This window comes from Balaenoptera ricei, chromosome 10 (genome assembly GCF_028023285.1).
Source record: "Balaenoptera ricei isolate mBalRic1 chromosome 10, mBalRic1.hap2, whole genome shotgun sequence".
Taxonomy (NCBI): Eukaryota; Metazoa; Chordata; class Mammalia; order Artiodactyla; family Balaenopteridae; genus Balaenoptera; species Balaenoptera ricei.
The window spans coordinates 33647194-33663413 of record NC_082648.1 but is presented as its reverse complement, the minus strand read 5'-3'; the positions used below and the strand labels follow the sequence as shown (position 1 = coordinate 33663413).

Below are 16220 nucleotides of genomic sequence, written 5' to 3'. Positions count from 1 at the left end.
AGCTATTGATCTTATTTTATTTAATTGGACTTCATGTCCATCAAAGGAGGGATAATAATTTACAACCCATGGAGTTGTTGCAACAAGTCAGATAATGCATTTAAAGGCATAAAGCAAAAATGCAATAAATCATAACCTCTATACTAATTTTTGTAACGTTGGTGGTACATAGCTGTTTTAGTTTTATCCCCGCTGTGGTTGAGTATGAAATGTATTGTGGAGCAGAAGCACTGTGTTCAGGAAATGGAGTTTGGTGTGATTGTGAAACCACCAAGTGAAGATGTCCAATGCATTTTTGACAAGATGGGTCTGATGTATAGGTCAAATTGAAGCTAATTATTTAGAAGTTATCAGCATATAGATAGCAATCAGAACCATCACTGGGAATATGATCTCACAGTAAGTGTATTCAAACTGAGGTAATGGGTTTAGGGCAGAAGCCTCTGGAAGAAAAGATTACAAAAGGCTACAAAGGTTTATGAGACTTAAAAGAAAAAACAGAAAATGGTTTCATGAAATCTCAAGGAATTGAATTATATCAATCAGCTATTGCCCAATAACGCTGCAAAACAAACATCCCAAATTTACAATATTTTTTTTTCTTGCACATGGGTCCACAGTTTGACTAGGTCAATCATGCTTTAGGCTGTACAGTAACTGGGTCTGGCTCCAAGCTTTGTATTGCCCTCGTGCCTGCTCATATGTTTCCACTTTCACCTTGGATCAGCAGATTCCCAGAATATGTGCTTCTCAATGCAGATGACTGAGTGTAAGAACCATGCCAAACTCAGATTCATAATCTTTGCTTAGTACACATCTACTACTATTACATTGGGCAAAGCTAGACGTATGACTGAACACAACATCAATTGGTACAGCTGTATGCTGTATTAACAGTGGGTATGGAAGAGAAATGACTATTTTCTTAACAATAAATCCAAACTATGAAAAGACCTTTCCAAGAAGGAAAATTCAACAGTGTTAAATTTTCTCCTGAAAGGTCAAGTAGGTGATATTTGAAAGATACCCACAGAATTTAGGAACTAAGGGGTGTTTTGGAGACCTTGTAAAGTACAGTTTTACTAAAATGTCTGACTTAAGAACCAGGTTTCAAAGGTTAGAGAGAGAATTGAAGGCAAAATATGGTAAAGCAAACATAGATAAATGTTCAAAGAAACTTGGCTGTGAAAGAGAAAAGGGAAAAGACTGCAGTAGCTTGTGGGAGGCAAGAGTTGGAGGATGATTTTGTTTGTTTAATTTTGTCTGCATTGTTTCTCAAATGAAAGAGAATTAGGCATGCCTAAATGCTGGCATCAGGAAGCCAGTAGAAAGATCAAAGTTGAAGATCCAAGAAAGAGGTGGTAATGAATATAGTGAGGACCCTAAAAAGATAGGAGGGTGTAATCCAAAACCCAGGAAGAGAAAAAAAATTTATGAAGAAGTTGGCTTTCCTCTTCCATTACAATGAATCAGACGAATGGAAGGAGAATGTTGCTATAGCTGAGGTCATATTTAGAAACTGTAGACTAGTAATTCTGGAAGAGACAAGAAAACATGAAATTTTAAAAAGAACCTAGAAAAGTTAGTAGAAAAACAACTGAAAAGTTTGAAGGCAGGGGAATATTAGGGAGTTAAGAAAGAAAGATTGGCATTTCTGGGGAGGAAGCATATGAACATAAGAGCAAATTTTCTCTCATGTTGTAGAAAATTGAGATCCAGAAAAAAAGTAGAGGAACTGGAATTAAGAAAGAGGAGAGATCCCTCCTCCTGCGAAGGCTTAAGGATAGCAGTAGAGATGAAGACATGCTGAGTGCAGCAACATTTAATTAATTAAGGCATTCCACTTCACAATGATATTTTTAGTAACATAAATATTAATGTCATCTTCCAGAATGTGTTACAGAAGGGTTGTGGAGGAAGGCTGGATTTAAAACTCAAAAACAGAAGTAACTAGGTTATGTGTGAATTACACTAAGAAATCTAAAAAGATAAATAAAATAAAATAATTGCTGAGTCCAGCAAGATTGTCTCCTTACCCTACATATTAGCAAGAATCCAAATTCCTTTGTTCTGCAGTATTCTTCTTAAAAATAGAAGGCAATATGAATAAACATGATTTGTGGTAACGTTTGTAACACAGTTTCTCAGTTGGTTCTAAAGAAATATTTCAATTTACTAGCAGTTATTACATTCACATCTACCACCTCAGATCAGACAGTATGCAGTGGAACATTTTAAGCATATTGTCAGAAACCAATAGGTATTGAAAAATGTGAACAGAACATTTTAATGATACAATTTTGATTTCCAAAAATAAAAGTATAGCCATGAGTAATATGCCATGTTTTCTCTCAAACATAAAATCAAATAAATGGAAGAAAATGTAACTTCAAATTAGACTGAAAATTCTAGTACATAATACAATTTACACTGGAGAAAAGTACCCAGGATTAAAAAGCCACTGGAGGACATAATATAAAATAATGCATCCATTTTATTGATATGCATGTAAGAATTAGAGCAAGTGATCTTTGCTCTTTGCTCTGAGTTTGTAAATAAAATATTCATTTTTATCAACCATCCTGAGAACTGGATATGCTACAAAAATCTAATTTTAATATTCTTAGCAATCCAGTAAACTCCAAAGATCACCCAGGAAGCTAAAGACTCCAAAATATTGTTCTCTCTTCACATTTCCCTGTTCCTTCACCAACAAAACACCTTTTGGGAGTACTACTGGACAACATTTTTAGTGATTTAGTCATATTACAAATGGCTATTTTATATGCCCCTATAACAAATACAGTTGTATTCAAAGAGTAAACCATGTGTGTTTATAAAATAAGCATGGTGGTATTCTCAGCCATGGCTGGAAATGACATCCAAAGTCCAGTGAACTTCTATGAACTTCCATGCACTTCTATGGCTTTTAAAAAGATATGTAACAGATTGCCAACAAAAACATGAAAGAATGTTCAACATCACTAATCATTAGAGAAATGCAAATCAAAACTACAATGAGGTATCACCTCACATCAGTCAGAATGGCCATCATCCATAATTCAAAAAGAGTCATGTACCACAATGTTCATTGCAGCTCTATTTACAATAGCCAGGACATGGAAGCCAGGACATGGAAGCAACCTAAGGGTCCATCAACAGATGAATGGATAAAGAAGATGTGGCACATATATACAATGGAATATTACTCAGCCATAAAAAGAAACGAAATTGAGTTATTTGTAGTGAGGTGGATGGACCTAGAGTTTGTCATACAGAGTGAAGTAAGTCAGAAAGAGAAAAACAAATACCGTATACTAACACATATATATTGAACCTAAAAAAAAAAAAAAAAGTTTCTGAAGAACCTAGGGGCAGGGCAGGGATAAAGATGCAGACATAGAGAATGGACTTGAGGACAGGGGGAGGGGGATGCGTAAGCTGGGACGAAGTGAGAGAGTGGCATGGACATATATACACTACCAAATGTAAAATAGCTAGCTAGTGGGAAGCAGCCATACAGCACAAGGAGATCAGCTCAGTGTTTTGTGACCACCTAGAGGGGTGGGTTAGGGAGGGTGGGAAGGAGACACAAGAGGGAGGAGATATGGGGATATATGTATACGTATAGCTGATTCACTTTGTTGTAAAGCAGAAACTAACACACCATTGAAAAGCGATTATACTCCAATAAAGATGTTTAAAAAATAATGATAAAAAAATTAAAAAATTAAAAGATATGTATGTCTTAGCAGAAATCTAGCTCTCAAAGAAGCTATGGGAAGATTGAGATGAAAATATATATTTAATTTTCTCTCCTTATTTACTCAAAGGAAGTTTTATAACATACTAATAGCAAAATAAAGTCAAAATGAAATTATTAGGAGAGCTTTTTAAAAGAGATGATTTGGAGGGTACAGCTCTGCCAATATTGTAGCAACATTTCTTATCAAGAATTATATAGACATTCTGCTTCAAATCTAGTTAATTTCCTTAACATTTTTTAAATTACAAAGTCTTCTCATACCTAATATCTTTATTTTACTTCATTAAATTCTCAAAAATCATTTTAGGATATTCAATTAAATCACTGCCTTACTTGGAACTATTGCTTCTAGGGTAAAATACAAACACTTTAAAAAAACTTTCTTGATCTACCATTTTCTCCTCTTTGCCCATATGTCTTGCTACTTTATAGTTTATAATCTATCATATACTAGATTTCTTTCAGTTATTTTAACCAGTCATACTCTCCTAAATGTCCCTGGCATACAATATTCACTTATCATGTTGAATCTCCTTGTATTAAAGCACTTATCACACAATTTGGGGTTATCTTTTCATCTATTTTCCCCACTTACCTTAGAAGCCTCTTGAAGGCAGGAAAAAGTCTGACTTATTCATTACCACAAAGCCTACCACATAGGAGATGTGTGTTTCTGTTCTCCCTCCCTCCCTCTCCGCTTCTTCCTTCCCTCCACTTACAAATACAATATATAATAAATGAAGGAAAAAAGTATTAATCACATTATTTCTTTCCATTTCTAGCAGAAGGACCTACTTTATAGATTGTTCATGGGAGACAGTCCTTTTTCATACCTGGAAACTGTTTTCCTTGAAGAACAAGTAACATTGAGAGGGTCATAAATAGGCAAGTGAAAGAGAAAATGCCCTGCCTAACTAGTTTAATCACCTTAATCAAACCTAGTAAATAATCAGATGACAGACATACAGCAAACTTACTTTCATACCTATTTTCCTCAATTTAGGAAATGAAGCCACTCAGAGTTACAGGAGTTAAGTAGATTTCTTAAGAATACACATCTACTAAGTGCTAGAATTTAGATTTAAATCTATGTCTACTGAACAGCTAGTACTATACTCTTTCCTGCATGAGCAAACATAGCCATATATTATATTGAAAATCTATGATACTAAAATAACAAACAATGAAGGCAGGAGAGTTTTTTAGCACTTAAATTTTATAAAACCAACTTAGTGTCAAATTTAATTGAAATCTTTTACAATCCCAATAATAGACAAAATATTTTTATGTATAAAAGAAAACAATCAATAGGGAAATACCAAATTCATGTTTTATGATGTCATTGGTGGATAATTGTGCTTTATTTATATATTTTTTTTAATAATAGTCTGATTTGGAAAGAAAACATCTGAAAGTATTTGAAAGATTGATAATACTCAGTACAAGGGAGGATATTCAAGAGCAAACATTCTTATTTATGTCACTAGGATTATATATGGTTATAATGTGTTTGAAGAACAATTTGGAAACACTGATAATCTGCAAAAGATGTGTCTCTTTGCTAGCAATTTCACTCTAGAAATGTATTAGGGAAATATTGGAATGAATGTACAAATGTACATGTAGAATAATGTTCTTGTGGCATTCTTTTAAAAAAAATTAGAAATATCCCAAGGATCCAATAAGGGGGACATAAATAAATTCTGTTTCATGCAAAGGGATATTATGCAAATACTAAAAAGGATGTGTTAGCACTATAATGTGTGAAAATAAAAATTGGCCAAGATAAAAAAAATGAGTGACAGAACATTACATATAGTATGATGCATTTTGATAGTAGTAGCAATATATTTAAAACTATATTCTATTCATAAAAATCTTTTAAAATATATATAAAATGTTAAGAATAGTCAGCTCTGTGGGTGGATTTAAATGAATGAAAAGGCAGTCATCATTACAAATCTTATACATATTAAAAAGATTGTATGAGACTATTTTGAAGAACAATGCCCAATATATTTGAAAATTTAGATGGGCAAATTCCTAGAAAGGTACAACTTACAAAAAAGATTAAATAATATTTAGGAAATATGAATAGACTCATAACACATAAAGTAACTGAATTTTTAATTTAAAATACTGCCACAAAAATATTTCTAGGGCCAAATGGCTTCACTAGTGGATTCTATAAGAAATTAAAATGTATCATTCACAAACTCTTACCAGAATAATCCTAAATAAAACATTGTCAACACTAATCTAGTAATATACATTAACAGGTAATAAATACATAATGAACTAGTTAAATTTATTCTAGGTAATAAATACATAATAAACTATTTAAATTTATTCTGGGTGGGGATTCTAGTTTAACATTTGAAAATCAATCAATATAATTTGTTTCATTAACAAAGATAAAAATCATATGATCATCTGAATAAATTTAAATTTAAAATTATTAAAACTATTTAAAATTTTAACAAATAGAAATAGGAGGGAACTTCCTTAACTTGATAAAATTATGCATTAAAAAATCTAATACTTAAGGATGAACTTTTGAGAAATTTTCTTATGAGATAAGAAATTATTAATATTGATACATGAGTTTTACAGGTTTTGTTTAGATGAAAACAATATAGTGTCTCGCACAAATACTATATTGAAAAATGTTTCTGGGGGCTTCCCTGGTGGCGTAGTGGTTGAGAATCTGCCTGCCAATGCAGGGGACACAGGTTCGAGCCCTGGTCTGGGAAGATCCCACATGCCGCGGAGCAACTGGGCCCGTGAGCCACAATTACTGAGCCTGCGCGTCTGGAGCCTGTGCTCCGCAACAAGAGAGGCCGCGATAATGAGAGGCCCGCGCACCGTGATGAAGAGTGGCCCCCACTTGCCACAACTAGAGAAAGCCCTCGCACAGAAACGAAGACCCAACACAGCCATAAATAAATAAATAAATAAATAAAACCCCAAAAAAAGTTAAAAAAAAAAAAAAGTATCTCTCTGAATGCCTTTAAAAAAAAAAAAAAATGTTTCCATGATTGTAATAAAGAAAGACTTATTAAATAAAACACAAAAAATTCTAACTATGGACTACATTAAAGCTGAGAACATCTGTTGATTAAAGATAACATTAAGAGAATGATAAGGCAAATTATAGAGTGGGAAAAGATATTTGCAAATATTTTCTAAGGGCTCAAACTCAGAATATATAAGGAACCACTTATGAATGAATAAATAAAAGACAAATAACCAATAGTAAAATGGACAAAATCTTTGAATGACACTGCAAAACATCATATTCAAATGGCCAAAAAATATATAAAAAGGTGGTTAACTACATATTAATGAAAAAAAATGCAAATTAAAACCATAATTAGATATCCAGCTCCACACATTCCCAACTACTATAATAGTTTAAAAGACTATTAATACCAAGTGAAGGCAAAGCTAATGAGTAACTTGAAATCTCATACCCACAGATTGAATTGGAAATTGGCTCAACCTCTTGGGAAAATCTAGCAATTTCTACTAAACATTAGCCATTGACTCAGCAATTTTAATCTTAGTTATATCCTAACAAAAATGTATACACATACATGTGTACAAAAGACATGTAAAAGAATGTATGTTCATAGGAAAACTATTACACAAAACTGAAAAGAGCCCAGATATCTAACAAGTAGAAGAGATAGGTACATTTTTGGAGTATTTATACAATGGAATTCTATAAGACAACAAAAATGAACTACTATTACATTCAAAAACATGGATATATCTCACCAAAAAGGTTGAGCAAAAGAAATTTGATACAAAAAAGTCACATACTGTATGATTTTGTCTGTATGAATTTCAAAAAAGGCAAAATGATTCTATGGTCTTGAAGTCAGAATTAATGATTACCTTTGGGGAAAAGCAAGGTGGTAATGATTGGGAGTGGCTGGAAGAAGGATTTCTGGGGGCTGACAAGGTTCTTTATTTAGAACTGAGTGTTGATTTCATGGATATAAATACTTTGTTATAATTCATTGTGCTGACTCTTTTCTGTGTGCTTTTCTATATTTCTGTTACTCTTTAATTAAAAAGGTTTAAAAAAACAATGCAACGTTTTATTGAAAATAGATGTCTTAGTTTCCAAATAACATTTTTGGGAAAAAATGAGTTAATTTTCTAGTACCAAAAGAGTTGTTATGACCTCTAAAATAATATTTGAAAGCTAAAGAAACATACAGTAAATCAATCCAGTAGGTATTTTTAAAGATTTTCAGTTAAAATATATTGTGTTTAATGTATAAAAATAATATGCAATGGGAATTTTCATCTGATATAAATTTCTATTATTTTAAATAAGTTGAGCCTCAAACTGGAATATTATAAATATTATTGATAATATCTTAGCAGGCAATCTTGCCTGTTACTGATAGCAAATCTGTACTTTCAGTAACCATGACAATTAAATACGATCTGATTAGATGTCTTAGGATAGAATTACTGTTTATGGTTTGTAATGTCAGCAAGCAAAATTAGGGCAGAAAAGCATACAAAATTCTGTTACTTAGTTTAAAGTTAAAATAATGAATTTTAAAATAGCGCATTGTAATTGCTTAATTTATGTTTGGAAAACTGCCCCATGTAAATCACTGTAGTGAAAGACCATTTTGTTTATGAGATTTCCATAAATAAAACATATATAAATTTAGAATGATTTAATCTGTTGTGTTGATGTTAAGTTCATGTGAGAGTCTAGGGATAGATGGTCACCTGAAATGCAGGAAATTTAAACTGTGACTAACAAAATACTAAAACTAGATATCATGGAGAGCAGAATAACACACTGATTAATAATCTAGGTTTAAGAGTTAGTTAACCTGCATGTGAATTCTATCTTCTCTAATCATTAGCTTTTTAATATATCTATTTTTTCTCATCTGTAAAATGGTAAAAATAATAAATAAAATCCATTTCATTGGGTTTGGTTAAGTTATGAGATATCATGTGCAACACATTTAAAACAATGCCCAACACAGAGTGAGCACTCAATAAATGGTTGTTGCTGAAAAGCTGGATATTTTCTACTTAATTAAGAATATCTAGAAAAAGCATTTTAATATTCTAGTAAAAATAATAAGGGAAAGGATATTGTACTTGTCGCCAAAAATAAAAATAAATACACTCTGAAGTTTTATATATATGTAAACAAATATATATAAATATACATAATCAATCAATTAAACAAATACAAGATTTTACAATATGTTAGAATCAAAAATCACTGTCAGTGCATTACTTCTCAGCTATTAAAAACCAAAGTGACAACTATACATAGGTATTAGTGCAGTAAATTTTTACTGGATTGTTCAGGACTCTCAGTGGATTATTTATATCTTTCAATACCAATGTCTTTGACCTGGACAGAATGGTGGACTGCACCTCTCTGTGAGATATTTTGGCTGAGCATAATAGACCAAACATGCAAGTATGAGTAAGATTACCTTATATCTTGTCCAGATTTGCCACTAATGTGATCTTAGGCAAATTACTTATTCCTCTGAGCTTGTTTCTTTATCTGTAAGAATGGATAACCACACCTTTCAATCTAACTTTCAGAATTGTTGCAAAGGATCCAACTAGGTTATACATGTAACCATGTTTTATAAACTTCCAGAGACCACACCAATGGAAGATTTTTATTAAATGAAGAGAAAAGGGATTAATTTCACCAATATTTAGTTCAAACACAGCTAAGCTTATATATCTACATTATCCATGTAACTATATATTTCTTCCTCCTTCTAAAATGGAGAATTATTTAAAAGAGTTACCTACATATTTAGCATTTGGGAATTATTCAATGTCTTAGACATCTCTTATCTTGACAAATTGCTTATTAAAAGACTCTGTTTTACCTATCTTGCTGTATAAATCAACAAAACCAGGAAGTTAATCCTTGACAAATTAAGAAGATTGACATAGCTTCTAGTTTTATTTCTTGGTTTCCAAGGTAGAGATATAAATTCTTAACTTGTTGAAATCTTAAAAAGGTGTTTAATCTTAACCTTCTTTAATTCATTTCTTCAGAAAATATATGTCAAGGTCTTCATTGGGCACAAAGAGGAATACGGCATTGTCTCTGTCTTCAAGGGCTTACAAAAAACTCAGCCTGGAAGTTCAGAGAAGTCCTCCTTAAGATGGTGGCAGCTGACCTGAGCCTTGAAGAGGTTAGGCAGATAAACTACAGGGCAGACAAGGGAACAGGTGATGTCTGGCAGAAAATAGAATATGGAGCGGAAGTGGAGTTTGGGAAAAGAGAGAAAAATATATGATGAATAAGGGGAAATGCAAACAGTTTAATGTGATTGGCATTGTGGGAGATTGGAGATAAAAGAGACTGGAATAATTAGGAAATGAATTTAGAGAAGTAAACAAGGACCATTTAGTAAAGGACTTTAAGTACAACCTAAAGGACTTCCGGCATCTTGTTGTTAAAAAGAGAAAGAGAGAGAGAGCTCTATCAAAATTTTTTCAGCAGAGGAGGCACCTGTTGAGATTGGTTTCAGAAAGGCAATTGATTATAGTGTGGAGAATGTTCTTGAGAAGACTACAGAGAGGGGGACTGAAGTAGGGGCTCTGAACTCTGAATATCCTCAGAATATCCTCATTTCCTACACAGGAAACAAAGGCTTAAAGAAATTAAGTAACTTGCCCCAAGTCACACAGTTTGTAAGTGGCTGAGCTAGGTTTTGTGCAAAGCTCTGCATAACTCTAAAACGTGTGCTCTTAGGACCATAGAAACTGCCTCTCATGAAGAGAGATGAATGTGAAAAACCCTAAGTATTTAGAGAATAGCAACAAATAAAACAGTGCAGGAAAAGTGACGACACAGTCAGTCTATATCATCAAAATCAAGTACAGGGGTGAGCAATTATCCAGTGAATTAAGGACCATCTGGATAATCCTGGCAAAAGCAGATTTAGTGCCTGAGTCATTCAGATAATTGTGCAAACAGTGTGCCCTGCTCTGGCGGAGTAACCTGGTCTTTAATATCTTCCAAAGTACATTTTTCCCTGTGGCACTTTTAAAATGGACAACAGTAGCTCAGAAAGAATAAAGGTACTATTCACTTCATGGGAAAGTCACATAAATAATAATGGGATCTCAATAGACTGTGAGTGTATTTATGTCCCCAGGAGCCATTTCACACAGAGATACATGATATACATAAGCCAAATACTACTTCAAAGAAGAAAAGAAGTTCAGCAATAGCACCCTCAAACGTGTGCTTTTATGTTCAATTCTTTGTCAGGTAGCAGAAAGTTTTCTGAGCATTAAAGAAATGAAAGCTATTACTGCAAATAGATTTATAGATTAAACTACAGTAAGGTTACAAATTTCTGTGTGTTCAACACATAAAAAATTAAAGGCAAAAAAACAGGGTGGGGAAAATTTTCACAGTTTACAACAGATTTCTAATTATATGAAGAAACTATGAATACCCCAATAAAGAAATAGTCAAATGAAATCCACAAATTAAGAAATACAAAGGGCAGATAAACAATTTGAGAAATGAAAACATTTCTCAAACTCATTCAAAATCATAGAAACACAACTCAAAGAATAACTAGATACCTAATTTCTGCTATCAAAATAGTCGCAATTGTTTTAACCACAGTACCAAGTATTAATAAGACTATTGCCAAATCAGCTTAAACTGAGTACCAATTTCTGTACAAATTTTTTTTGCTGGGGCAATTTGGCTATAAGCATTAGGAGTCTGGAAATATTTATATGTTTGATCCAGTAACATCTAAGAAGTTACTGTAAGGAAATGGTCATAAAGGTAAAGATTAATGAATATTTATGTTCATTTCCATAAGTGTGAAAAACTGGAAACTATCTAAAATCTCTATATAAAAATTATTTGGCAGCCATAAAAAAAACATGGTTAGTAAGAATATTAAATAAAATAAATTAATATTTATGGTATGATGTTAAGTGGGAAAAAAGTTGAATGTCAAAATGAATATTCACTCTAATTTCAAATCTGTAAATTTAAAATACCTATGCATATTCATAGAAATAAAACTATAAGGTTGATAGTGGATCTCTGTGCATGATGATGGAATTATATTTTATTTCCAATTTTTCTTGAATGATCCCGTATTTCCTTATAATCATAAAAATGTTATTTAAATGTAATATTAAATGAATATACTTTCAAATACAACTTTACACAGTAAGTCATCCAGACAACCATAGTGAAATAATGCCCCATTCCTTCACCTGCTACATTTCCAAGTTCACACAACTGGTAAGTCCTATTCTCAGGATTTGAACCCAGGTATTCTTTCTCCAAAGCCAGTGCTCTTCAAGATACAAAGTCGGGAGGGAGGGAGATGCAAGAGGGAAGAGATATGGGAACATATGTATATGTATAACTGATTTACTTTGTTATAAAGCAGAAACTAACACACCATTGTAAAGCAATTATACTCCAATAAAGATGTTAAAAAATAAACAAATAAATAAATAAATAATTTTTTTAAAAAAAGATACAAAGTAAAGTACAGTGAAAGTTTCAAAGCAGAATTGAATCAATAAGAGACATTAAAAATATATTATACCAATAATAATACCTGACAGATTAAAGCAGAGAAACTTATACACTGGGATATTTGATAACTGCACTAAGGGAGGCATGCAATGACAGATGAAATTGGTATTAAGGAAAACAGAGAAAAATACAAATTAGGTTGAGAATAGAAATGAATAAATTTATTACTGAATGGATGGTAGGCATTTGGAGGTAGAGAAAAGGAAATCTAAAAAATAAATAAATAAAACTGATCACAAATCAGAAAAGCCTAGAAAACTGCAGTATCCTTTGGTAAAAGCCAACTTAAGGGTGATGACAACTGATGGAGGGAAAGCAAAAAATGGTTATCACTATGTACATTATCATTACTGTAGCTATTGCTACTACTAATAGCTATTGCTTATGAGTAATTACTATGGGCCAATACCTATTTTAAATGTGTTACACGCATTATCTCACTTAATACTTGAAAAATATCCCACAAAAATCTCTGAGATAAGTGCTGTTGTAATTTCCAATTGACTTACTGACATTCACTTATCTGCCTAGTGATATATGAATATTAACACATCTAGGCTTCCTTCTAATACCTGTGCTCTTAGCCACCAGGATAATATTTTGGAATGACTCATGGAAGAGAGAATAGAAATGGAAATGCAAAGGAAAGTTTTATTTCTAATAAAATTGTCATCCATTTAGGGGATTCATTTGAAAGCTAGGAGCAGGAAGAAGACATAAGAGGGGCACAAAGACAGGGTTATAAAAAGTAAGAGAATAATTATGACATCAGATCATTGTGGTACAAAGAAGTAAAATTTCAAGGAGGAAATGGACAATACAGCAGAAATGGCAGCTCAAAAGGGCAGAAAAATGAATGTACCAATAAAAAGAAAATGAATACTGGACTTGAAGAAGAACTTACTGATGACTTAGAGAGGATTGGTTCTTGATATGACATAGATCATGGCCAATTTATCTGTAGAAATGGATGGACCCTGTCGATCACTTTTTTTAAAATAAGGTACATGGCATGGCATGCTTCGTGTAGAGAAATATGGATTGTCTATCTTTCAACTTGGTCTCAAGGGGAAGAAGATATGAGAGTATATATAGAATAACCTGTACACAGTCATAACCTCTACTAGGAAATAGAATCATTCTGTGGAAGGATATAGAAATGCCTCATGTCATTCATTCCTGCTCATGGAGAAGACAATGGAGCCAAAGGAAGTTTCCAAAAGTAGTTCTCAACACATAGCCTTCTATCAATAAATGGATTACCCAAAATCATTGCTGCATCCATCCAAACAATTCCTTATGATGATACTTCCTCAGTAAGAATATTTGAGCCTACTTAGAACTGTAGGCTATACAAAATGTAGGTCATGGTCTTTTTCTGCAAAGTACTAACTGCCTAATTAGAAGACAAATCAGACATACAAATAATGGTCAAGCAACAAAACAGTGTCTGAATAACTGAATAACCTTGGTCTATACTGTATCAATATTGATCAAATATTGTTACCAGGACCAAAAACCATGGGAAACTGAAGAATTCTATTTGATGGTAAACTGCTATGCAATTAATTCACAGTAGGTTGTTGGAATATTAGAGTTGAAATAGTGGACTTTCAGAAGATTTTAAACAAATTACTTATGTCCTCTAAATCTTAGTTTTCTCATCTAAGAAAATAAAGGTTTTCATCAAGATTAACTAATTCCAGGCAATGGGAAAAATAAATGCACATACATCTATAAAAGAAAGTCCATGTCGTGCAAATAGATATGATATAAAACAGCAGCACAAGTTTAAATATCAGGTCCACAAGTAAAATTTGTACAAAGAAATATAACAAAATTACCCTCCAAGATTCCAAAGGTCCCTTAGTTCTATATCCTATAAAGTGGGTGGATCTGGGATTTCCCCCCAGATCCCCTAATGCTGCCAGCTGTGATTTACTACCCAAATAAATTTACCACCGAACAACCAAGGTACAGGCATAGGGAAACCATTACGCTCTGATGAATTTAATAAAATATCCCACATATGACTCATATTTATTTGATATATGTGCTACATTTCAGGCTGATAAGGCTCATGTGTACACTGTGAAGCTGAAAAATGCAGGGAAATAGATGAAGATCAAATAGCACTCTAAGAATGTATTCAAAATAATATTTGGAAATATTGATCTTCATGTGCAATACAGAAACATTATTTCATGCAAGGTTTCCTCAGTCTGAGTGCATCTTCTCAGGCTTTTCCCCTAATGGAGAATTTGATTCCCTCTTTCCCCTCCCACTCAGTGCTTCCAGATTGCTTCAGAAGACCAAGGCAGCCTGCTCAGCAGCAGGCAAACAGGGCTGGGTGAGCAGGAGCTATATATAGCTCCACCTTGGAGATATGCACACACAAGTACGTGTACAAATGCCCATGCTGGATGTGGCATGAATAAATGAGAAAAGGTTGCAACTTCTCCCCTCACCCTCCTTCCCATCACCCGAATGTTTCAGCAATTGTCAAAGCAGGGTGTCATCAGTCGCTGAGAGTGATGCAGCGTCTAATTTCTCTGCAATTCTTCTGCTTACTGCTTCCAGCAGTCTGACTCCGGCAGGAAACGGCACTGGGCCAACACCTACTACCCAGATGCGGTCACCCAAGGAGGCTGCCTTGCAGCCCCTGGGAGCCCATTCCGGCACGATTACTTGACTCTCCGCAACTCCCCCAGGATAAACCCATCTTTTAGGAACTAGGCGAGAAGGTGGTTTCCGACAAACAGCGTCAGGCTAGGAGAGAAGAAGCCAAGCCTTCCTGGCCTCTCCCCTCCTCAGTCTGCCGCAGATAGGGGAGAAGGGCTGATGTCTTCTCAGTGGAGACGTAATTAACTGGAAAATGCCCTGCGAGTTGCAGGCTTTTTTCCCAACCCCCCACTCCCGAAAGGAGCCGGTTCTTAACAGGGGCCAGGGAACATACAAGTCCTTCTTCCCCTCAGCGCAATCGTTCCCAGTTTTTCAGGGTTGTACTAGTCTAGAGGCAAGGGAGGAGAGGGGAAACGAGTGGGTGCGGACAGGCGTGGGGAGAAGCAGATGCTCTTCTCTTCTCGATTTAGGAAGACCTGCAGGTTCCCTGCTGCTGACAGGTCTGCTCTCCCAGACCCTCCCCTGCCAGGTCGACTTGGCATCCCTTGGGCGAGTCGCCGGCGGTGGCGGCCGCAGCCTCCGAGAGGAAAGTTGACGAGACGGAGAGGGGGCTCGGTCCCCTCTCCCATAGTACTGCCGCCCTGCCCCGCCCGTCACCCCGGGCTCCGGCATCCCGTAACCCTCCTTCCCAGCACCACACACCCTCCACCCAGTCTTTCCTGCCGTCCTCCTCGACGAGAGCTGCGGCGACTACAGGAGATCTGGGGGTGACGAGGGCGGGGCGGGGCTGGGGGAAGGGGAAGGGAGGCAACAGCAGCAGGAAAACACGCATTCTTTATTCTGTCTGCAAAGAAGGGCAAGTCCTGCCTCCTACCTGTTCCCTGCTCCTGCTCGCCTTGGCGCGGCACAGCTGGACCATAACCTACAGGTTTCCCACTTCCGCCACAGACACCTGGGAGAGCATCTCCCCACCCGGCGCCCCTCCTCGCCTCGGCCGAGCCCACCCCAGCTACTTGACAGCAGAAGCCCGGCCTTTTAGAGCGCTTATTGGGGCGGCGAGGGAACTGGGGCGGGCGCCGGAGGGAAAACCGAGGCTCTGATTGGACAGGCGGAATGTCACTCTCACGCCAGGACCAGGGCTCGCTGCGGACCCGGGTAGCTGCTAAACCCAACCGCAAAGGGTCTCTGCAGTCCCTGGAACCAAACCCTGCTGCTACTGGATCA

General features: G+C 35.2%; 1 protein-coding gene across 2 annotated transcripts in view; it reads right to left on the bottom strand.

Moving 5' to 3' along the window:
• CNTN1 (contactin 1) overlaps nucleotides 1-15972 on the bottom strand; it is a 369710-nt gene extending 353738 nt beyond the window's left edge. For both annotated transcript variants that reach the window (XM_059934553.1, XM_059934555.1), the window contains exon 1: nucleotides 15871-15972. The gene's annotated coding sequence lies outside the window, so the exon portion shown is untranslated. The remainder of the gene's footprint in view (nucleotides 1-15870) is intronic.
• Nucleotides 15973-16220: the final 248 nt, after the last annotated feature.